The 24,858-nt window shown below is 44.6% G+C and overlaps 1 protein-coding gene and 1 pseudogene across 2 annotated transcripts in view; both read left to right on the plus strand.

The window, feature by feature from the left end:
• The first annotated feature begins 579 nt into the window (after positions 1 to 579).
• Stau1 (staufen double-stranded RNA binding protein 1) overlaps positions 580 to 24,858 on the plus strand; it is a 43,690-nt gene continuing 19,411 nt past the window's right edge. For both annotated transcript variants that reach the window (XM_021637879.2, XM_021637885.2), the window contains exon 1: positions 580 to 784. The gene's annotated coding sequence lies outside the window, so the exon portion shown is untranslated. The remainder of the gene's footprint in view (positions 785 to 24,858) is intronic.
• LOC132653523 (large ribosomal subunit protein uL14-like) lies at positions 5,989 to 8,211 on the plus strand (annotated as a pseudogene).

Consider the following 24,858-nt stretch of genomic DNA (forward strand, 5'->3'; position numbering starts at 1 on the left):
CGAGATGGAACTCAGTGATAGAAGTTTGGTTTAATCCCCAGGACCGTATCAAACAGACCCACACCAGCCTTTTGTCCACAAAAACCACATTCAATTTTGACCCCTATGAAAGCAACCAGAAAGCACTTGCACTTTCCTGGTTAGGGTCAGACTTCGTTTACTGTGCTTTCCGGAGTAGAACGGAAACTACATGAGGGCAGGGCCTTGTGCATTCTCACTGTATTCTCAGCTTCTGACCCTGCACAGCAGCTGGTCAGCAAATGTTGACATCCAGAAGGAGGAGTGACTGCAGGAAAGAAACATAAAGCCGGGAGAGAAAGGAAGTTAGGCCTACTTTTCCTGCCAGCTCGAGCTCCTGGGAAACTACAACTCCCAGCATCCCCGGAACTCAACAGAGCCATACCCGGCTCCTGTCGCTCTTGCGTGCCTAGGGAGCGCAGGCAGCACGCGGCGCCCGCCGGGACTTGTGGTTCCAGCTGCGGTGGGGGGGTGGGGCCGGCATGGAGGCGGGCGGGGGCTGGGGGCGGGCTCGGCCCCTCCCCCGTCACTTCCTGCCGGGCTGCGGGCGCTGAGCCGCTCTTCAGCGTTTGCGCTGGCGGTCGTCGCGTCTGTGTGCGCTCCCCCTTCTTCTGACCCCCGGCCTGGCGGCGCCCGCCTCCTCCGCGGCCAATCCGCCTCTTCCCTTCCCCGGTCCTTTCTTCCTCACCCTCCTCCCTTGCTCCTTCCCCTCCTCGCCGCCGCCCGAGACCGCCGGCCCGGGGACGAGCTCTGCGGACGCAGCCAGGTGAGGCGGCCGGGCCGGGCCGCGGAAGGGCCCACGCAGGCACACGGCGTCAGCGGGAGGTGGGCGTCGGGTGGGCTAGGCCTCGCGGGCGCGCGAGCTGCGGCCCAGGCCCGTCTCCGCCCGCGGGGCCTTCCCGGAGGAGGCGGGCCCTCCGCGCCGCTCGTGGGCCGGGTGCCGGAGTTACGTGGGGGCGCGGGTAGGGGCCGGGCCGGGCGGGAGGCCCCCGGGTCCCGGCGCTGTGCACAGTGCTGCAGCCACTGCCGAGCCGCGGGACGTGGTGCCGATTCCCGACTCTGTTCCCTTCGCGAGTCACTTCGTACTCTTTGTGTCTCTGGTGTGAGGGGAAAATAAAGGAGGGGGAGAGTACTAATCCTGTCCCAATCCCGTCCCTGCCACTTCGGGCTGTGAAGGTGCAGTGAAATGGGGCGTGTAAGGCGCTTATCAGTGCGCCAGACCCACATCGTGCCCCAATAAATGGTTTGCATAATTTATTAGCGTGGTATGAAGGTATAATTTAGGGTGCAGACCGGACAGAAGTTGACCTACCTTCCCATTTGGGTTTTCTCCGAGCCAGAAAAATCTCGCGTGCCCACTGCCAGCGTCTGGACATGTGCTTGCACCAGAAAGAGGTGCGCTCTTAATGGGGACACTGTAGCAGGCAGGGTATGGATGTAAAGACATAGCCAACCTTTCTGTAGAACCAGCTGCGGGGACTTTACTGGTTCCTGTAGGCTCAGCAACCTGGCCCATGGTTTCCTGCTACCACCCAGAACCTTGTCATTCCTTTTTCTGAGAAAGTTGCTAGGATAAGCTCCCCTTGGGTTTAGAAGACCTTTCTGGGGCCCTCCCGTGGAGGGCCTGCTCTGGAGGTGGAGTATGCAAAGTTGTGAAAACCATGCTTTTCTGATCCGCATCTGTAGGTCTTCGCTTTAGCTGAGTTTTCATTCCCGGGGTCCCGGTTAGCAGTTTCCCTTAAACTCTGGCCGCACCTCCCTCCCTGTGGCATAATTACTGGCGTGGAAGCTTTATTTTGTTCCGTTTGCCTGTCGTATTGTGGGGTCCCTTTTAAAGGTCACTGTTTTCAATTGCTTGTAGCTGTAATTCTTTTTGTTTGTTTGTTTTCGAGATGGGGTTTTCCTGTGCAGCCCTGGCTGTCCTGGAACTTGTTGTGTAGACCAGGCTGGGTAGCTGTTGGAAGAGATTTAAAGTAGGATTTTGGTCTTTCAGGCACCCGTGCTTACCAAATGTAAATCCCATTGCTACTTGTTGAAGTAAAAACTAAAAATACAGTTGGGGAGTGTGGAGGGAGCAGCCGTCTTGGCCATTCTGGTGAACTTTTAGAAGAATATCTTTGCTCTGACTCAGCTTTTTTCTTTCTTTAATTAGATTACATATTTTTGTTGTGATTTCTGGGCATTATGCTAGCAGCAGCTGTCGTGGAAGTCAGAGGACAACTTTTGGGGTTCAGTTGTCAGGCTCCTTGCTGCAGGCCCTTTTTTGTTTAATCTGTGCTTAGTGACAGAGTGTGTGCTTTCTGTGCTCAGTGACTCTTTTGTGCCTTGGGACCATTTTATTTTGTATGTGTGTGTGGTGTATCTATGTGTTTGTGTGGTTTGTGTACTTGTGTGCCTGTTCCTGTGTGACTGGAGGCCAGAGGTCAGCCTCTAATATCTTGCTCTTCCTGGATGACTCTCTGCCTTATTTTCTGAGACAGAGTCTTGGAGCATTGCTTCTTTTCCTGAACTACCCAGCCCCTCTATGGCCAGATTGTTTTGGGTAGTGAATTTGCTTAGTAAGTGGAGAGTGTTTATATCATACCCATCTCAATAATGCAAGGCAGCCTCTGTGGTTTTGACATCTTCCTAATATTTTTGTAACAATCAGGAAATAGTTTCCAGCATAAATTGTTGAATGTAATGGCTTTTTAACAGTCCCTAAACAAACAATTCTGCAAGCAGTACCAAGGATATCCTTTGTCATATCACAAATGATAGTTCCAGCAATGTGGTATTTTAATGCTGTGGTAGAGAACCTAAAGTTATTTTTTTACTCTTTTTTAAAAGATTCATTTATTTATTTATACAAATGAGTACTTCATTTGCATGTATGCCTGCAGGACGGAAGAGAGCATCAGATCCCATTTATATAGATGGTTGTGAGCCACCATGTGATTGCTGGGAATTGAACTCATGACCTCTGGAAGAGCAGAAAGTACTCTTAACTGCCCAGCCATCTCTCCACGCTCTCCCTCCCCCAAGTTATTTTTTAAGTATGAAAGTTGAGTGCTGTAGAGGGCACTGGATATTTGATTGTCTAGCTTTGACAGTTATTAACTCATAGCTAAGGTCTCTCGTTTCACTTGAACTCCCTCCTTTAAACTAGCTTGTTTGGAAACAAATCCTAAATCTGTCATAATCTTAGTCATTTTGACTCTAGCCAGATCACCTCAGGTTGACTGTTAAACTGTTAATAAAATGAAATTTCTCAGTATACTGGAACTGATAGCTCTTCCTCTCTCTCTGTCTGTTGACATTAATATACAACAGGAAAACAGTAAGCTGCAGTTAGTGATCAAGGTAGAGCCCAGATTTCAGCCTTGCTCCTTAAGGACTGAATCAATAGTTCCTGAACTATTAATGACTAGTTGAAAAACAGTGCAGTGTCAATGCCTTTGATCCCAGCACTTGGGAGGTAAAGGCGTATGTATTTGAGTTCAAGATCAGGCTGGTCAACAGAGTGAGTTCCAGGACAGTCAGTGCTACACAGAGAAACCCTGCTTTGAAAACAAACAAAGACAGACTCTGTCTAAAACAAAAAAAAGAGGGAAAATAAACAAGACTTAGCTTAAAAAAAAAAAACAAAAAACAAAACCTGAGTTGCAGTCCTAGCTATTAGTGAGGCTGAGGCAGGAAGAATGAAGAGTCCAAGGCTTGCTTGGGCAGCTTTGGTGAAAAACCCTGTCTCAGATGTAAAAAGTAAGGCAGTGGTACCCGTAATCCCAGAGGCAAAGGCAGAGGAGGTTAGCCTGGTCTACAAAGCGACAGCCAAGGCTACACAGAGAAACCCTGTCTTGCAAAAAGAAAAGGGTCACGGGCCTATAGCTCAGAGGTGAGGCAATTGCCTAGCATACACAAGCTCCAGGTTTACTCTAGTACTGCAAAACCCAAATGTGTTGTGGAGTTGCTGTCTGAAGGGCACCTGCAGTGTTTATAAACAACAGATTGGCTGAATGTTAGAACCTTAGCTCTGTGAACAGTATGCAACTCCAGGTTAGGGATTGGTATTTCCCTTGTCTAAAAGCAAAGATCTCTGAGAGAGATGAGGTTTATTAGGATGTTGTAAGTGTTTGCTGCTGTTGCTCAACTTTCTCTGTAATTTTGTTATTTTTCTGCTCAGAGCTTGCTTGGTCAGAACAGTGCCAACCGCTTCTGTTCAATTGTTCCAGCCTGGGTGCTGGGGAGGGGGCTGCCTCTCCACATTAATTTAGGAGCTTGTCTTTAATCCCAGAATTTTATGTCTAAGAAGGAATAAATCATTTAAAAGCTCGTCATCTTTCTCCACTAGGCTTAAAGTAAAACTTTGGAGTACTTAGAATTTTTACTGTATTTGTGGTCTCTTCAAAATATATGTTCTCAGCTAGGGGCAGTGGCGCACACCTGTTATCCCAGCACTCAGGGAGGCAGAGGCTGGTGGAGCTCTGAGTTTGAGGCCACACTGGTCTACAAAGTGAGTCCAGGACAGCCAAGGCTATGCAGAGAAACGGTCTCAAAAAACAAACGAAAATAAAAATGCATGTTCTCTAAAGATGCAGCCAGAAAGCTCATTTATTTACAGATTATTTTAAGTTTAGACATGAACCGGACTCATGGATCCCTGACTTCCTAGTCTGAAGGCATACCATAGTGTTATTCCTGCTGTAATCACAGCGGGTCAGACAGCAGGAACCTAATGTGGGCACCTTTCCTGGAGGCTCTTTACCCAGGCCCAAGAGAACAAGGTGTCTTTAGAGTTCACCTCACTTGCCCAGGCTGCGGGTTTTTGAAAAACAGAACTTTTAGTTTCGTCTTTGACAGTTTGTGTCTGACTGTTCTCCTGGTCGGTTGGTTGCTCCCTCCCAGCTGGGGTGTTATGACCTCCAGACAGGCCATCTTAAGTGACACTGTTGCTCCCCTCAGGTGACAGCTTTTGGAGTTGCTTGCAAAGCATTCTCTTAGCCTGAACTTTTAGAGACTTTGAAACTATTGACAGGGTTTTTGTGACTTGTTTCACAGCAGACCTGTAATAGATGAAGTGTTTTGAAATTTTCTGTTTTTTTTTTTTTTTAAACAAAAGCAGAAACTTTCTAGAATCAAAGCTGTAGAGTGTACAGACAGTGAAAGTTAAAGGATTGAACATGAGAAGACCTGTGAGTTGCTATGGTTACTTTCTCTCAACAGTTTAAACACATACCAAAGTTCCCAAAATTTTAGTCCTGGCCCCTTTAAGTACCACTTAACTATATTGCTGACCCTGCCTGCACTAACATGCTTGTTTATCTGATGTCGTTAATCCAGTTTTTGATGAATTTCACAGTTGCCACAGCACCACAGGAAACGCCTTACATGGTGTTCACTAGGGATTCTTACTTGTTTTGCTGTGCTGAGGGTGGGACTTGCTAAAAATAGCCAAAAGCTCTACCGCTAAGCTACATCTCCAGTTGTTGAGGTTGATTTTATTTTTTTAATTTATTTTTTAGTTGTTATTTTTTGAGATAGGGTCTCACTGTCTCACTAGGTAGCCTTGCCTGTCCTGGAATTCACCATGTAGCCCAGGTTGCCCTCTAAGCAGAGATCTACCTGCCTCGGCCTCCTAAGTGCTGAGATTAAAGGTGTGTACAACTGTGACCAGTCCCAGATCTTCTTTAAAAGTTAAGACTTTGTTGATTTTTGTTTCCAGTTTTTCTTTGACTGAAAGAAAAAAAATCTCTGCTTTTAAAGCAAACTGTTTATTGAACTTTTATGTCAGGATAATGCTGACCAGATCTTTTGTTCTCACCTGCACAAGAGATGATAGGATTAGAAGTAGCTCCATGGGGGCTTGTTAAAAGGTCCAGATGATGACTGGATATTTATTTTGTCTATAGCTCAGTGCTTTGAACTAAAAACCACACTGTGAACTTTTTTCAAGAGAGTAAAAGGAAATCATTGCCAGTAGCTTAAGTTATTTTTGAATATTTTCATTCTCACACTAGTGACAAGAATTGATTTAAAAGTGATGTCACCTTGTAAGTAGAGGTTAGAAAGCCTTAGCTCCATGGTGTCTTTGGTATCACATGTGTTTGTTTGTGTATTAAGAGTATACACTGAAAGCAAAGATAGAAGGTATTTGCTTTGCAGTATAAAAATTAGTTTTCTGCCAGGCAGGGTGGTTCGTACTTCTTATCCCAGCACTTAGGAGATAGAGGAAGGCAGAGCTCTCAGAGTTCCAGGCCAGCATGGTGTACAGCAAGGTGTTTGAACCTCTTTTCCCTCCCCCAATAATAATTATGAGGTAGAGTTATTTTCCTGTTTTCTACACCAAGAGTGGTACACACCTTTAATCCCAGCACTCAAGAGGCAGAGGTAGGCAGATCTCTTGAGTTCAAGGCCAGCCTGCTCTGCAGAATGAGTTTCAAGACAGCCAGAGCTACAGAGAGACACTGTCTTAAATCCACAAAAACAAACAAAACAAGCCACCTTAAAAAGACAGTGTGCCTTTCTGGGTGCTCAAGATGTCAAAGAGAGGACACAGTGGGTTCTCCAGAGCAAAATTACGGATTTCCCTGGGTCTTCCGGCTGGAGCTGTGGCCAACTTTGCTGACAATACAGGAGCCAAACATTTGTATATCATCTCTGTGAAGGGAATCAAGGGATGGCTGAACAGACTTCCTGCTGCTGTGTGAGTGACATGGTGATGGCCACAGTTAAGAAATGCAAATGAGAACTCAGGAAAAAGGTCCATCTAGTAGTGGTAATTCGACAATGAAGAGATGGGGTGTTTATTTTGAGGATAATGCAGGGGTCATAGTAAACAATAAAGGTGAGATGAAAGGTTCTGCTCTTTTGGGTCCGGTTGCAAAGGAGTGTGCAGACTAGTGGCCCAGGATTGCATCCAGTGCAGGCAGCATTGCATGATTCTCCAGTGTATTTGTAAAATATATCCATTAAAAAGTCTTTGCTTAGTGTGCATGTAGAACCAACATTCTTTTGTTCTTTTGTTTAGTGCCTCAGTTTCTAGCAGACAGATTGCTGTCTAGAAGTAAGTAGTAGTAAGTTTCAGCATTGCAGACAGTGCAAGTCTCTTCTTCAGCAAGCCAGAGGAGCCTTATCTCCCTGATTACTTGCCTGTCATCCAGGTAAAGGGTTATGGCACCTCACTGGGTAGAGCTGGTAAATTGGGCAACAGAACTACAGGCTTCAGGCTTAATATGCCTTCACCGGGTACATTATCCTCTTGACAGAGAGAGCTGTCCAGCAGCCTGTACATTATAGCAATAGCAAACAGCACTCCTATTTCTATCGGGGAATTCTGCAAAAACACAAAACTTGTGCTTCAGTTAATTTGACGAATGGAAAGCATGGATTTCAGGCTAAGTATAGTAATGTAAGCCTTTAATCCCAGCACCTGGAATGTGGAGACAGGAGGATCAGGGGATCAGAGGTTCAAGGCCAGCTTTGGCTACATAGCAAGTATAAGACTGTTCTAGTCTCCATGAAACCTATACCCGTGCCCTCCCCCACCATCAATAAAAACAAAAAAACCAGAAAAAGGACATGGAAAAATTAGACAAGATCTGAGATCACAAGGCCTGTTCCTGAGGGAAGCAATTAATAACCTGAACAGAAAAAAAAAGAAAGAAAAAACCTGAGCAGTATTATATTCTCACTTTATCCCAGAACAGACCCTTTCTAATACACTTCTGTTGGATGAGACATACCCATTCCTTTTGATTTCATGGCAGGCTCCAGAATATCATCTCACCACACCCCACCTCAGTGGAGCTCAAGGACAAAGGCAGAGGGTGTCACTGATCAGCCTCTTAGGACCAGCAGGAAGGGACAAATGACTAGAAGGAGAACCAGAGCCCTGTTCAGGCAATGAGAGAGTTAAAGGAAGAGCGAATAACTCTGAACAGAGACCTACTAGATTAACCAGGTGCTTAGGGACAGGTGGGAAAGAGAGTGGCAGATACTCCAGAAAGTTCACTGGCATTAGAGTACCCCCCCCCAAAAAAAAAGCTAATTGGAATTACTTAGTACCACAAAAAGGATGAGAAACCTTCAAAAGTTTGTTGGAATCTTATTTTATTTTTATTTTTTAGACAGGGTTTCTCTGTGTAGCCTTGGCTGTCCTGGAACTCACAGAGATTTTCTACCTCTGCTACACAATAAAAGGTGCACGTGCCACCACCGCCCCGCAAGTCAATTCTTTTGAATTACAATAGTCTGTTTTATTTAAACAGAAAGCCTTCCCCCCCTTCCCTTTCCCTCTCCTCCCCTCCCCTTCCCCTCTCCTCCCCTCCCCTCCCTTTCCGTAACCAGGCACTGTTTATTATAATGACTTATTCCTGAATAAATAATGTAGGATAATAAAGAGGATAATGTACCCGGTGAAGGCAGGATGTGGGACATATACCTTCAATCTTAGCACTAAGGTAGGAGGATTGGTATGAACTTGAAGCAAGCTTGGGATCCACAGGAAGACCCTAACTCTCCAGAAAGAGGTGAGCGTTTTGGTGCATGTCTTGAATCTCAGGTGCATGGGAAGCAGAGGCAGATGAATCTCTGAGGTTGTGGCCAGCCTGGTCTTCCTAGTGAGACTTGTTTTCAAAAAGAAGTAAATAAATAAGCATATTGCACTTGCTGTGTAGCCCAGGCTGGCCTTGAATCAGAGATCCTCTTTCCTATGCCTCCTGAGCACTGACTGAGATTACAGGCATTCACTGCCTCTGGCTGAAAATCCATGAATGCAGGTGGATACCCGAGTCAGCCTTTGGTAACTTTAGGTTCCATCCATTTTTCTCTAAAAAAAAATATTGTTTGTTGCTTCAAAATACTTTTTTTGGATCCCTAGCACTCAGTGTAGTCACTGGCTGCCTAATAAAGACTTTCTATTGGCTTTTAAAAAATACTTTTTTTGTATCTTTTGGATAAAGCTTAGTACTTTTAAGACAGTATAAATTAAGTCAGTGTTGTCTGTGTGAAGAAGAGGGCAATGAGGTCGTACTTTGTGATCCAAAATTCATATTTAAGTGATCTCTGGCTTGGTGTCTAGGGTAACTGAGTGCAGTGCAGGGACCTGCTGCCATACTCGGCTAGTGCTCTTCTACCTGGGCTTAAGTGTGCTGTTTCCAGGCCTTTATATATATATATATATATATAATAATTTATTTTTTTTAAAGATGTATTAACTTATACACATGAGTGCATGCCTGCATGACAGAAGATCTCATTATAGATGGTTGGGAGCCACCATGTGGTTGCTGGGAATTGAACTCAGGACCTCTGAAAGAGCAGATGGTGCTCTTAACCACTGAGCCATCTCCCTGCGCCCCCTCATTTTTTATTATTTATTTATTTTTTTATTCTCTTCTTGGTAATGGTGGCATCTTACACAGACTCCAGGAAAAGTCTAGGTTTAGATTCTGCCCAGCTTCAAGGTAGAGCTTAGGCTTCATGGCAGCAAGACACAGAACCAACAAAAACCGAGCTCTATTCATTACTGCTACTAACTACCTCTTAGGTTCACTTATTTTATGTGTATGAATGTTGTGCCTGCATGTACGTCTATGCACCACAAGCATGCCTAGTGCCTGTGGAGGGCATTGGATCTCCTTAATTGGAGTTACACATGGTTGTGAGGCTCCATGTGGGCTCTGGGAACCCATCTAGGTCCTCTGAAAGAACAGCCAGTGCTCTTTAACTCCTGAGCCATCTCTCCAGACTCATCCTTTATTATTTCAAAATTCATGTTTTGTTTTGTTTTTTTGTGTGTGTTTGTGTATCTCTGAATGCACTGTGTATGTGCATGGAGAGGTCAGAGGACAGCCTGTGGGGCTCGGACTCAGCTCTTTCTTACTGTGTAGATCCCAGGTCTCAAACTTAGGTCCTCAGGCTTGCTTGTTAATGCCCCTTACTAGCTGAGCCATTTCTCTGGCCCACAAGCCCTCCACCCCATAATTAATTAATTAAGAAACAGGTTTCTGTGTATCTCTGGCTATCCTGGAATTCTCTATGTAGACCAGACTGGCCTAAAACTCAGTGAGATCAGCTGGGCAGTAGTGTTGCATACCTTTAATCCAGGACAGCCAAAGCTATACAGAGAAACAAACAAACAAAAGAAAAAAAAACGCCAAAAAACAAAGATCTGCTTGACTGTGGCAAGAACCTTTACCTTCTGAGCCATCTTGGCAGGCTAGCCATGTTCATAAGGCACGCAGACATGAGATATGAACAATGCAGGTGTCATTAAACAACCTCATCAATGAGTGTCTTAGTCACAGGAACTTTTGTAGCTTGTTTTATCTTTTTTCTTCTCTATTTTCTTTTCTTTTTTGAGATAAGGTTTCTCAGTGTATCTCTGGCTGTCCTAGAACTCACTCTGTAGACTAGGCTGGTCTAGAACTCAGAGATTCTGCTATTACATCTGGTCATGCATGGTGGCACACACCTTTAATCCCAACACTCAGGGAGGCAGAGGCAGGTGGATCTCTGAGTTCGAGGCCAGCCTGGTCTAAAAAGTGAGTCTAAGACAGCCTGGGATACACAGAGAAACCCTGTCTCAAACAAACAAACAAACAAAAAGTTTGTGTGTGGGTGTTTTGTCTGCTTGTATGTTTGTGCTTTGTGTGTGTGCTGTACCTGATGAGAAACAGAAGAGGGTGTCAGATCCCTTGGAACTGTAATTACAGCCAGTTGTGAGTTGCCTTGTGGGTGATGGGAATGGAACTTGGGTCCTCTGCAAGAACAGCCAGAGCCTTGAGTCATCTCTCCACTTAAATGATTGGGGTTTTGTTTGCTTTTTTTTTTAATTGTTTTTGTGTAAACTTCTGTCAGACTTGGGGAGCTAATTTTACGTTGTCTCCTGTGCTAGGATGGGTAGAGCTGAGGTTGAAGCCCAGGTCCCAAAGCAGTTTATGATTTTTCAGACAGCTCTGGGAATGTTTAGGATTTCAGGCTGCTCTGCACTGCTCAGCAGGGTGCTCTAGCATTTTGCCTGGAGGAGCTAAAAGCACGCCAGGCTAGAGTTCTGAGAGGAGGGGTTTGTTTGTTTGTTTGTTTGTTTAATCATCCATTCTAATATCTTCTGGTGTACATAAAATGAACATAGATTAAAGATCTAAACATTTTTATGTTTGTGTGTGTAAATATGTGTTGTAGTGTGTCTGTGGAGGCCAGAAGACAACTTGTGGAAGCCAGTTCTTCCACTGTGTGGGACCTGGGTATTGAACTCAGGTCACCAGCCTTGTGTGTGGCAAGTTCCTTAACCTTCCTGAGCCATCTTACTGTTTCCTTTGAGAGATAGTATTTAGTTAACAACAGACTACTTGGAGGTAGGAAGGAAGGTTGCAGTGAGGAAACTAAAGCGTAAAGAAATCACAAAATCTGTACAAAACTCACTGGGTACGTTTCTACTCATTGCACTGACTCTGCGCCAGGCTGTTCTTTTTAAAGTGTTACTCTGCTAGGCCTCAGGATTCCCTCAGTATGTTAGTTGTTTACTGCTGAAATCGAGGCTTTGTTAAATTCCCTATAAGGTGCTTTGGGGAATCTGGGCACAGAGACATTAGTTCTGACTAAGAATTGGGCACTTGCTTGAGCCGGGAGTGGAGTTGAAAGCCCCACTGAGAAGCTTATCTTGACTGGGCATTGCTGGAAGCTCCTGAGTGGCAAGGCTAGTTTCTAGTAAGCTGAGCTTGAAAGCTGTGGTGCAGAAAGACCACGTTCAGTGTGGAGTGTTTTTAGTTCGATGAAATCTGGTCACATTCTTTTCTGAAAGAAAATCAGGTGCACTTCAGTGTGGAGCTCAGCTCCTTGTTAGTACATTATGGAACCCAATTTTCAGAAGTCATTAGCAGATTATGAATAGCTGTGTGTTCTGGTAGGTTTAAAAGTTTCTGTGTTTTTAAAAGTTTAACTTGAAAACATTTTCTATCTGACAAAAAGACTTATTTGTTAGGGAAGCCCGCTACTAAGTCTGATAGCCTGAGTTGAGTCCCCAGAACCCGTGTAGAAGGAGAGAACCTACTCCTGCAAGTTGTTCTCTATCCTCCATTCTCACACCGTGGCATGTGTTGGTTCCCTCTCCCTCTCCCTCTTTCTATGTGTGTTCTCTCCCACATACATACAAACACAAGCACATGTGTGTTCCCTCTCACATACACACAGTGAAAACATTTCTGCTTATAAAAATAATAGAGCTGTGGAGATAGCTCGGTTAACGTGCTTGGCATGCAAACATGAGGCTTGAGTTTAACCTCACCAAGCTGGGCTTGGTACATTCCTGGGGTTTTCTGACTGAGTAGCTGAGCATTTTTGGCAAGTCTCAGGCTAGTGAGAGACCTGTCCTCCCAAATTAGGTAGTTGAAAACAACTTCTGAGCTTGTCCTTTGTCCTCCCTGTCTGCACTTAAACACACATGAACTATGTACATACCTGCATGCATGAAAATACTTGAATTTATTTTTATTAAAATACAATTACATCATTTCCTCCCCCTTGTCTTTCCTCCTTCCAATCCTTCCCATGTCACCCACCATTCACTCTCAAAACCGTAGCCTCTTTTCCTTTGTTATTGTTACATGCACACATACATACCCATGCACACATATACAGTCTGCTGAGTCTGTTCAGTTAGTGTTAGATTACCCTGGGGAAAAGTGTTAGTAATTTAAAAAAAATTGTGCCATGCATATACAACAGATACAATATGAAAGTTTATTTGAGGGAAGGGAAGCCGAAGAGAGTTAGGGCCTGAGTAAGCCATGAGGGGAGAGACGGGGGTGGAGGGCACCCTGACAGACAAAATCAGAGAGAGCAAGAGAGGAGAGTGAGTGAGAAGAGGAGGGGTCGCTTCATCCTGGGCTCCTGAGGTTGGAAACTAATGATGATATCACAGGGGCCGAAGTAACCTGGGAGTGGGCTAGTGCACCAAGATTTATGAACTAACATTCCTTCCTTTTCCTATAATTAAAAAAAGCGGGAGCGGAGTGGATAGAAAACGGTGGCGAGGTAGGAATGAGGGACATTATACTGCTTCTCATGTAAGGCAAGTTAAAGCGTATAAATGTAGGTTCATTGGAAGCAGCTCTTGGTTGCCATACATGGGGGTGAGAGAGAGAAAAAAGATCACCAAAGTGTTCAGATGACATGGTGAGGAGGAGGCAAAACCTCTGCCCTGGAAAGTTCAGGGTAGAGGATGAGGTTGCCAGCCTTGCCCAGCAGCAGATAGGAATGCTGGGAGAACATAGAGCTATTGGTCTTGGGCCTAAAGCACACCATTTTAGCCTTCTGTTGATAGTAAGTGATAATGGGCAAAGAAATCAATCATCTTTAGCTACTTCCTGCTGACACTGGGGCAGTTGATAAGGAGGCCAAAAGGCCGAAATGTTGGCCAAGTCCAGGACAAACGGGCTGTTTTGATGCTCTCCAGGGTCAGTGAGAACATCCATGGTTGGGAGGGAATGTGCAGGTCCAATTTGACTCAGTCTGTGAAGTTAGACTGAGGCTGGAGCATCAGTAGGTAGTTGCTTTGGCAAGATCATGGATGTAGAAAAAACCTGGGTGTGGCAGGATCCTGAAACATACATATATGCAGAAGACAAAGTTAAGTAGGTTAGGGAGAAAATTCCTTTAGGTGTACCTTTGACACTTTGGGGAGGGTGGAGGAGAGAAAAACGAACATAAGGAACATCCTTCCATCTACCCCATTGATAGATCTGTCTTCTAAGGGAAATTATGGCCAAGTTTGGTTGCAGAGGTGTGTAAACTTAGAGGCCCTTAAAGTGGGTGCTAGGTGTAGGAATCTGAAATTCTCCAGAAACCATCCCAGAGGAGAATCTGGAGGAATGGATGAACTTACTCCCATGGGGAGAGTGGAGTCAGTGATCCATTAAGGTGTCCCAAAAGCAAGGTTTGACTCAGTACACTGGTATGTACAGTCTGTTCCAGCAGCTCCTCAGCATTGGCCAGAGACCAAGGGCACAGTTGCCCATAGCAGACACGGTTTACCTAGCTAGGATTTCGGAGATGTATGAGAAGGGAAGTGAGCAAAACCATGCTGGTAGTTAGAAAATCTCACCCAAGGGAGAAGAAGGTTTGGAAGGGTTTGGATGTAGGTTGGTGAGAAAGATAGGAAGTGTTTACGCCAACCAGTAGTGAAGACTCACCAGTCAGCTGGTGTTGGGTAGCCAGGAAAGGGGAGTCCCAAAACCAGGGAAAGGGGGAGGAATAGGCAATAGGTGGGGAATTTTAACTGTTCATTGGCAGTACTTCCCTGGATTTCATTTGACCTTAGCTAGAATCAGGTGGCTTTCCTGCAGCTTACAAGAATCCCTTTTACAAAGGAGATAAACCTTAGACATGTTAGCATCACCATTGTAATTTGCAGTGAAATAAACATTATGGAAAAAGGCAGTAGACATACAGCTTTGTGTTAACAGCATAAACACTCTTATGGTCCAGAAAGGCCTTTTGTGAAGTAGGAGGGGCAAAAGCTTACTTGATTTTGACTTATAGTGTGAGAGGCTTTTTTTCTCTATCCAGAAGACTGGATGTATATAGCACATGAAGAAACAACTTTTAAGTCTATACTTAAAAGACAAACCAAAGGAAACTTAAAATCTTGAGCTTGGAACCATGATAGTGGATTGTATAGTGGAATGTTTTTATCAGAGTTAGGTTAATCAGTTCTAGTAATAAATGTCAAAGCTCTGGACAGTCACTACAACAGCATAACAACAAGAGGAAATATGGAGTAGTTTTTTGGTTTTTTTTTTGTTTTTTACCTATTTATGATACCTTACATCACCTTAGACCTGCTAACCTTCATAACTTGCATCTATCAACCTTCTTAGACCCTGAAACATTTTCTTGAATCACATTAGATCTTTTAATCTCCATAACTTGCATCTAACCTTAAAACACCTTCTTAGACCCTCAAATAACATTCTCTTAAATCACCTTAGATCTTTTAACCTCCATAACTTTTAACTTCTTAACCCTTGTATCCAATTATTTACCATGAGACATAGGTGAGACAGCTGTGAACATCCATTTTCCTTCAGCTAAAGGAATAGTAAAAGGTTATTATCTGAGACCTGTTTTTTGAGTGTGGTGAAAAAGTAGACTGTGTCTGTACTGACAATAGCAGTTCTAGGAGTGAGGCTTAAGGCCTGGTCTCCTGCATATGAAGAGGACTGAGAAGGCACCTGAAGCCTCCCAAGATAGAAGTTGGCAATATGACTGTGGGACCTGAGTGTGAGGTTAAAAACAGACCTGCAGACCTGGGCTTGGTTAGGGTGGTGGAGGTTGTTGAATCTAGGAACCATTTGTCCTCTGCCAGGTTAAGGAGCTTGAAGGCTGGAAGTGTCTGTGGCTCTTGTGCTAGTTGAGCCTCTGTGGCTGGGCAGGAGTAGGGGGACGGTGGGTGGCCATGAGTGAGCAGCTCCACATGGAGAGTAGAGTCAAGAAACAGACCTTAGGGGCAGCTGAAGCAGGCAGCATCCTTTTTTGGTTCCAACTGCTGTAGGCTCCCAGTCTCTTCTGCAGCATCCATAGGTCCTAGACTAAGCCAACCTGCTGGTGGTGGGAGAGGGAATAGCTTAGCATCTGCGCTCACCCTGTCCCCGGTGTGCAGAGCATATGGCGGTGGCAGCGGTGGGGCTGCTGCATCTGTGCAGCCATGGGCAGAGGGACAGATGCGTGTGGCAGTGGCAGAGGTAGCAGCAGCAGCAACAGCAGCGGCGGTTGCAAGGCAGAGCAGAGGAGAGAAAGTGCTGAAAATGTGTGGCTGAGCAGCAGTTAGCGATAGGTGTGACAGTGGGCAGGGGGGCTCTATGTAAGGGGTCCTGGCGTGATCAGACATTTATCAGGAGAGCCCTTCCTGGCCCAACATACCAGTGTTAGTATTTTTTTTACAAATGATGCCACACACCTACAACAGATATGATATGAAAGTTTATTTGGGGGAAGGGTAGCAGAAGAGAGTTTTTTACACTTGTAAAGCGATACTTCTCAATCAAGGTGAGGCCATGATTTTGTTTTTATTATTTCTTGCTTGTGTTTGTATATGTGTATATTTATGTGTATATAAGTATGTGTGTAATATGTGTGTATAAATATATATATATAATTTACTTATTTTTAGACAAGATTATATAGTCCAGGTAAGGAGTCTCTTGAATCAGCTGAGTTCTGAAATTATGGGTGTATGTCATTTTGCTCAGTGAGACTGTTTATGAGACTTCATTTTTATCTATCTATCTATCTATCTATCTATCTATCTATCTATCTATCTTAGACAGGGTCTCTATGTAGCTCTGGTGGCTCAGAAACTCATCATGTCTAGTCCAGAATGGCCTCAAACAGGGATCCACCTGCCTCTGCCATCCCAGTGCTCTTGTTAAAGGTGTGCGCCACCATGCCTGGCAGTTTTTATGAAACTCTGGTGTCAGTAAGTTGATGTGAGGCTCAAGTATTCAGCAGGTACAGATCTTTTGAAAGAAGAGCTTTAAGCTCCCCTATTTCATTCCTTTGTGTTGTGGTGCTTATGTGTCAGTAAATGTCAGCCTGCGAGGAAGATAAGCATGTTCTCTTGAACTGGACTCTCAAGTCCTTCAGTAGACAATACAGGATGGAAGAGGATAGTCAGAGATGTCTAGTGAGGCCTGAGGGTACCTTTGTTCTAGGCTTTCAGCCTCATTTCTCTATGTATCAGTGACAAACAGTTTGATTTCTGATGAAGCACTCATGTGAGGGAGGTGACTTGTATGGAAGGGTTTTAGCCCAGCGCAGCTTTGAACTTGACATGCCAGTAGTGGAGAGCTCTGTTCTCAGAGTACATGGCGCATTGCCCCATTAACAACTGTGATGTTTATGCTCGTGCCTGTGGTTCTTCTGTCCTCTGGATATTTAGGGCCCCTCTTGCATTGCCCAGGTATGGCAACCAGAAAAACCCAACCACTGCAGATGGTCCTGAAGGAACAGAAATTGTGCTCTTTGAGAACCACAGCCTTTCTTTCTCTCTTTAGGCTTAAACATGACACCTATGGTTACATTAGTAAGTGATTAAAGACTGGCAAATGAGTACTACTTTTGGTGTCTTTTATTATTTTAAAATTTTATTTTTATTTTTGCTGTGCCTAGAACTACATCTAGAGCTCTCCCTCAATATGCTTAGCCAGTTCATCTTCACTAGCCACTTCCCACCCCCCAGTCTCTTGCCTAGTGAATTTTAGTGTTGCTCATGTGGGAATTTAAAGATTACCATGTAGTCTTATATTAGCCTCCCCTCAAGCCGCCCATGTGTCGCTGAGGGGCAGTAGTAGACAAGACAGAGCTTGTCTTTCTCTTGCAGTACACCTTATTTTTTGAGACAGGCTCTCGTTTTGAACCTGCAGATTGCTGATTTGGCTCTACTATATGGCCTGCAAACCCCAGGGCTCCGTCTGCCTTCACCTTCCCAGCACTGGGATTATAGCTGCCACTGCTCTTGATTTTTTTTTTTTTTTTTTTTTTTTTTTTTTTTTTGTGGGTGCTGGGGATCATATTCAAGTCCTCATGTTTGCATGGCAAGCACTGCACACGAAGCCACCTTCCCAGCTTTTCTTCTTCAGGTTTTAGCTACTTATTTTAGCCAGTTGTTAGCTCTGTGAGGTATTTGAGACTAGCATTTTGGGCAATCTCAATGGAAGCACAAGTCTCCAAAATCCTCACATTTATGACTGGAGCTGGAAATGTTGTCAGTGGGCCTGCTTTACATAGCATCAGCCAAAAGGATCCCTTTGGCCCTCCCCTTTCTAATTCTGGGTATTCATTCAGTCTTGAGTTCTGCCACTGTGACCCTATGGTGATGGACTTTGTTTCAGCTCCTTTTCTGCTTGTGACCGCTGGCTGGTGTTTGCAGTTAGAAATAAACTGATTTGCTCTTGTCAGTGAGTAAAACATACTAGACAGACTTTAGCAAGAGTGGGAGGAGTAAGCCAGGCAGAGAGGGGGAGCTCTTTCTCATATGGCAGCTGAAAGGAAAAAACAGAACAAGGACACAGCTGACTTCTGAACCCTTGCAGGCTTGTATGTCCACAGTGACAGCTTGTCTGCTAAGAGCAGCTCTGCTTCTTGGACAGGTAACCTGTTTTTGTTTCACTCCCAAAGTAAGCAAGATGGAACAACGCGATGGCTACGACACTGTAGGGGACTGTGGTGAGGGAGGTCATTTGAGCCAGTCACTGGTGCTTCTTTGGGGGTTTGCTTCTATTTGAGAGAAAATATGCCAGACTTTTCAAATACCATGCTTGCTCTGGTTTATCCACGGCAGAGGCCTGCTGGTAACAGTCATTGTGGGGCTACTCTGCCTGGATTGGCTAATTAGCTGGTATGTGCCCAAGCAATGTATGTTTTCTCCCAGTATATGTCCCAGAGATACTTGTACTTTGTAGCTTTCTCCTCCAGCTCCTTTTCCTGGATATCTGTCCATGGCTGAATCCCCTACTTCTTCTCTAACTCTTCCTCCCCTGGATGGCAGGAAGTCCAGTCCTATTCTCTCTTCTGCTTACTGATTGGTTTTAAGCTGCCTTATTGGCATATCAGAAGACAATTGGGAGCAATGTTTATACAATATAGAGATAGGAGATTCTCAGAACAAGGACTGCAACCAGATACGGGGTGGGGTACAGAAACCAGCATTCGAATTACATAATAACCTTATGCCTACAGTTTTGAGCCACTATATGGGTGCTGTGCAACAAATTTGGTAATCTGGAAGAGGAGCAAGTGCTCTTAATCACTGAGCCAACTCTTTAGACATCCCACTTTTTGTTTCCTTTTGTTGTTGTTTTTGTTTTGGGGATAAGGTCTCTGAAGCCTTGGTTATTCTAGAACTCACTGTGTAGACCAGCTGTCTTCAAACTCACAGACATCCACCTGTCTCTGCTTCATGACTTCTGGGATTTAAAGGTGTGAGCCACCATGCCTGACTTCTTTATTTTAAATTGTTTATTGTGTATGAGTGTATTTTGCCTACATAGATAGATGTCTGTGCAACCCATATGTGCCTGGTGCCTGTGGAGGCCAGAAAAGGATGTTGGATTTCCTGGAACTGGAGTTAGAGTGGTTGTGAGCTGCATGTGGGTGCTGGGAATAGAATCCAGATCCTTAGGAAGAACTACACATAGTCTTGAGTGCTGAGCCACTCTTCAGCCCCCCCCCCCATCACTTTTGACTTGTGAAGAAATTTGGCTTTGCAGTTCCTTCTAACTTAAAAACTGAGTGAGAATGTCTTGCTCCAGCTCTCCAGCAGCTTTGCCACTCCGCAGTCTGCTGGGCTCCCAATCCTTTCCACTTGCACCTGCAGTGGTCCTAGGGCAGCAGAAGGTCTATTCAAGTCACTCCAGCGTTGTGTGCCTTGAGGTTTGTTTTTGTTGTTGTTGTTCTTGTTTGTTTTCCCTTGAGACAGGGTTTCTCAGTGTAGTCCTGGCTGTCTTCGACTGGCTTTGTAGACCAGGCTGGCCTTGAACTCACAGATCCACCTGCCACAGTATTGGGGTTACAGGTGTGTGTCCCTGCCCCCACTGTGCCTTGAGGTTGGTGCACTGGTTTTCTGGCTTTGAATCTGAAATTAGATTAAACTCCTAATAAACCTTTTACACAAACAGATCCATCTTTTATTCTAATTAGGAGAAAGAACCAGCAAGAATGAAAAATCCCTCCTATCAGTCAAATGAAGGAAAGGTTTCTGTCTCATCAACCTGCTGTCCTTAACAGCAGTTCTTTGTGACCCACTAATGGTGTCACTACTCAGTTTGCTTTCTCACAGATTTGAAACCAGGGACCATTACCATGTCCTATAATATTAAGCATTACACATTGCCAGTTCTCTTTGCAAAATGAACACACATTGCTTGGGTATTGTAAATCATCTTACATCACTGTAGATTTTAATGCAGGCCAGGACATGACAGCATGTGAACGAGCCATAGACTTCTAACTGATCAGCATAGCTACATTCTGCATGGGCTGTTTTCATAACTGAGGTAATGCCAGGATTGACTGAATTTCAGCAATTACTTTACCCCCTCTATAATTTAGCTTCTTCTTTTCTTTCCCTTGAAACTTTAAGGTAGAACTTTAAACTTCATAGCACTGACTTAGCTGCACTGAAAGCTGTTTATCTGTAGGTTGTTCATTTTGTTGAGAGTAGCCGTAGCTCACGTTAAGTTCAGATTGCATCTGCTGCTCACTCTGGGAGTCAGACACTAAGCAAGGACTGGTCTCTTCTGTCACAGCCTTCCTGCTAGCTGCCTGCTTTCCGCATCTGCAGTTAGATTTGCTCACAGCCCTGCATCACACCCTCCGTGCAGCCTGCTTATTACATTGCAGCTGCTGATACGGGCCCAACTCTATTGCCCCCTCTCTAATCTCGTCTCAGCTGCATTTTCCATCTGACAGACATGATGGTGGGGCACTCTGCACTTACTTTTAGGAAGCAGAGCTATATTTCTGTATCCCAGAGAGGGAATCCTTGAGGATTTGGGGTAGCTAGAGGCCTTAGTTGCCAGACCCTTTAGAAATCATGAGAAAGAACACTCACTGGTAACTGTGCTAACCCAAACCTTTTCTGTTTTAGAGTCTGGGTAGCTGACAGAAAGAAATGACCAGGAAATACCAGTTAGGATGGTCATTGTTTTATCAGAGTTTTACCTTTTGAATGATTTCCAGAACTGATGAAGAACATTTTTAGTATAGCAAAATGCTTTATACTAAGCAAGGGGTTGGCCAGATTTACTATAAGACTAAAGTCATTGACTTTTGTTAATATTTTTTGAAAATTTCCCTCTCTCATTTTTTGAGATAGGGTTTGTCAGTGTAATAGCCCTAGCTGTCATGGACTAGCTCTGTAGACCAGGTTGGCCTTGAACTCACAGAGATCTTCCTATCTTCTTGCCTTTGCCCTCAAGAATGTTGAGATTAAAGATATGGGACACTACTACCTGACTCAGCCCGTTCTTTTAGGGAAGCTCAGCGGTGGCACCACCTGTAGCAGGCCAGACTCTTTACCACCTATCACTAATTAAGAAAATGCCATTGGTCTACAGAGCTGGTCCTGGGACAGTCAGGGCTACACAAAGACACCCTGCCTCAAAAAAAAAAAAACAAAACTAAAAAGGAAAAATGTCACAGGACGCTTTTAATCCTAGCACTCTGGAAGCAGAGGCAGGTGAATCTCCAAGTTTGAGGCCAGCTTTGACTACAGAATGAATTCCAGGACAGCTGGGGCTGCACAGAGAGACCTCTATGTCAAACAAAAAGTCTCCCAGGTTTGCCTACAGCCTGATCTTGAGGCATATATATCTATATGTTTTGTTTTTTGTTTTTCCAACTGAGGCTCACGGCTCCCTCTTCTCTCTGATGACTCTAGTTTGTGTCAAGTTGACGTAATACCCTTGGTGAGGGTTGGCATAGGTATTCTCCACAGACAAAATAAGTCAATTCAAGACAAAGTATATAAAGGCAGGTTATTAGGGGGCAGCTCTCAGGCAGGTTCTCTGATAGCGCAGAAAGAGGTCAGGGAAATTGCCATGCAGAGAGAGACAGAAGACCAGGAGGCGGAGAGGGATAGAAAGAGAAAGCTTGAGTGCAGAGAGAGAGAGAGAGAGAGAGAGAGAGAGAGAGGAGAGAGCGAAAATGAAAAGGAGAGGAGAGGGAACCAAAATGTCTGGACTACATATTGAAGAGTTGGTAGAGGAGAGGAAGCCCAGCCCCTGGGCTGGAAAGTTCAGGGTAGAGAGCGGGGTATGCTGTCCATGCTCTCTAACAGTTAAAGACTAATGGATGCTGGGAGAGCCTAGAGGCCAGGTCCACTTTGTCAAATAGACCCTCAGCTGCTTGTCCCGGGTCTGAAACCCAACAAGGATCAGTTCTGTCTTACCATGTTGGTTCCGAAAATTGAACTTGGTTATCAGGAGACTTTGTCCACTAAGTCATCTTGCAGGCCCTTAATTTTTATTCTTAATTAAAGTGAGTTTTAAGTCTGGGAAATTGTAGGGATGATGAGATTGTGGCATGGGTGTCAGTCTGAGTACCTCTGTGCCAGGTACCTGTAGCCCTGCCTGGGCAGCAGCTCTCATGTTGCTCTTCTTAGATTATAAATCTGTCTTTTTAAAAACAGTGTTTTACGTTAATAAATTGTGTATGTGGTATAGGTCAGAGTTCAACTTGAAGGAGTTTGTTCTCTCCTTCCTTATTGTGGTTTGCGAACAGAACTCAGGTTATCAGGCTTGTAGGCAAAGGTCTTTACTTGCCGAGTAACTTTACCTGCTGTGTACATCTGTTCTTGAGGCACTGCTGCTGCTTCCTCTTCGCTCAGCTGCTCCGCATCTTGTGTACCAGAGTTTTTACATCGCCTCACAGGATAGCATCTCCCCGGATGTTTTTTGTGTGACTGTCTTAAAGGCAAAAAGCACAGTTCCCCCTGAGATGTACTGCTTTCTCTTTTTTCTCCCTCCCTCCATTCTTTCCTTTCTTCCTCCCTCTCTCTCTTGCTCCCTTTCTGCTTTTTCTTTTTTCTTTCTCTTCTCTTTTTTCTTTCTCTTTTCTTTTTTCTTTTTTAATTTTTCCTTATTTTTGAGACAGTGTCTCTCTATTTAGCTCTGGCTGTCGTGGAACTATGTGCACCAGGTTGGCCTCAGACTCACAGAGATTTATCTACTTCTATATCCTAAGAGCTGAGATGAAAGTTGTGTGTCACAATACCTGTCCGCTCTGCTTTTTCTTTTAATGTGTTCTTTGCTTGCTTACTTGGACATGGGTTGGCTTGAACTCTCTCTATGTTGTCCTTGAACTGAAAGCAGTTCTCCTTACTCAGCCTTCACTATGCTGGGATTATGGCTGTGTTTTTGTTTGTTTGTTTGTTTGTTTGTTTGTGACAGGTCTCATTATGTAGTCCTGGCTGCCCTGGAACTCACTGTGTAGACCAGGCTGGTCTCAAACTTACAAAGGTATGCCTGCCTGCCTTTGCCTCCCAAGTGCTGAGATTAAACACATGCAGCACCATGCCTGGCTATGGTTGTGATTTTTAAAAATATAAATTACTATGTGTCTGTGCAAACACATGCACATGCACGGTCAAACACACAGACACACATTCATACATACATTCAAACACACAGATACACATTCATACATACATAGACACATGCACACACATGTACATACACTACATACCTTTATGCCATCCCCTGAATCTGCTACCCTGCCGGCTGCCACTACTCTTACATTTGTATGCACTCGATTTTGTAAGACTCCACTAGGGCTATGCTATTTCACTTAGACAATTGTCAAAAGTAATTACACTTGAGAGAAACAGCCTTCTTTAGGAATGTTCCAGAAATGAGAAGCCAAGTTCGAGAAAAAAGGCAGTACTGGTTGGGGCATGGCGATGCGCCCTCAGCTGATACCTGTCTCGGTAGCCTGCTCAGAGGACCCACTTGCGGGCTTCTTGGCTGGCTCCTCAGCAGCGCTTTGTTTGGTCCCAGCTCTGCCCGCCCTGGTTGTACATTCTGTCTGATGGTGGTTTTAGTTTGCAGCGCTGGTGATGGAACCCAGGACTTAATGTGCTCTAGGGAAGAGCTGTTCCAATAAACGACATCTCTAGTCCTTGTTTTTTGCTCTTTGCAAGACAAGCTCTTCCTGGGTGTCCCGGCTCCACGTTCAGAAGGATTCTGGTTGTGACTTCTAGGCATTTACTCATCACGGTTTGCAGTTTTCCATCCCTGGAAGACTAATGATAATGTTCATGAATTCCGTTATTTTTCATTTCCATCATCGAAAACCCAAGGAGAAAAATCCAAACTTACCTTGTCAATGAATTAGCTGTTAGCCTGAGTCAAGTTTCTTTCTGAGCAAGGCCCAGCTCTCTTGTGTAAATGATTATCCATCCTTCCCTGACACAAGGTTTTCTGTTTTTTATATTGCTCAAAGTGGAGCTATGGCTCAAATCCAAAATTTCAAACTAAGAAAAAGGGATACAGCCAGATAGTGGTGGTGTACGCCTCGAATTCCAGTGCTTGGGAGGCAGAGGCAGGCAGAGGCAGGCAGATCTCTTGACTTCAAGGCCAGCCTGATCTATAGAGTGAGGTCAGCCAGGGATACAAAGAGAAACCTGCCTGGGGAAGAGGAAAAAAAGAAAAAAGGATACAAACGTAAATGTTTTTATTTCTTTTGGGTTTTTGAGACAGGGTTTCTCTGTCTGTCCTGTTCTAGATCAGGCTGATCTCCAACTCGCAGATTCACATGCTGCCTCCCAAATATTGGGATTAAAGGTGTCCACAGCCACACTGGGCTCACTGAGAATTGCCTCTACTTTTACCCTTGGCAGGATGGATTATGAAAATACATGCTTTCTTTGGAGTATTTGAATTTTAAAACGAGATTGGCAGGTAACAGGAGATTGTTTAAGATTTGGAGTAGATAATCCCCAAGCACTATGATTGATTTCCCATGAGTTAATAGGCGTTGTGACTTCTTGCTGTCTGCAGCCTTCCTCAGGCTCCATTCCTGCTTGTTTGCATGAGACTGAGGAAGAAGAGGAAGTGGGAATCAGTGAGGCCACTTGTTAGCAATCTGGGTGAAAGGCTGATGCTGCAGTGTAAACCTTTGTGTGAAAGGAAGATTTGGATTGGAGAATAAAGACTTATCATGAAATGATGGTTGAAGATTCATTTATTTTATGCTCGTCTGTGTGTGCCTGCAGGAGTTGGTGCGCACCATGTTCCGGCAGCCGTGCGCTCCGGGGACCGTGCTCTGAGTACTAAGAGCTGGACCCGGGTTTTTTTTGCATGA

Source organism: Meriones unguiculatus, chromosome 4, assembly GCF_030254825.1.
Source record: "Meriones unguiculatus strain TT.TT164.6M chromosome 4, Bangor_MerUng_6.1, whole genome shotgun sequence".
NCBI lineage: Eukaryota > Metazoa > Chordata > Mammalia > Rodentia > Muridae > Meriones > Meriones unguiculatus.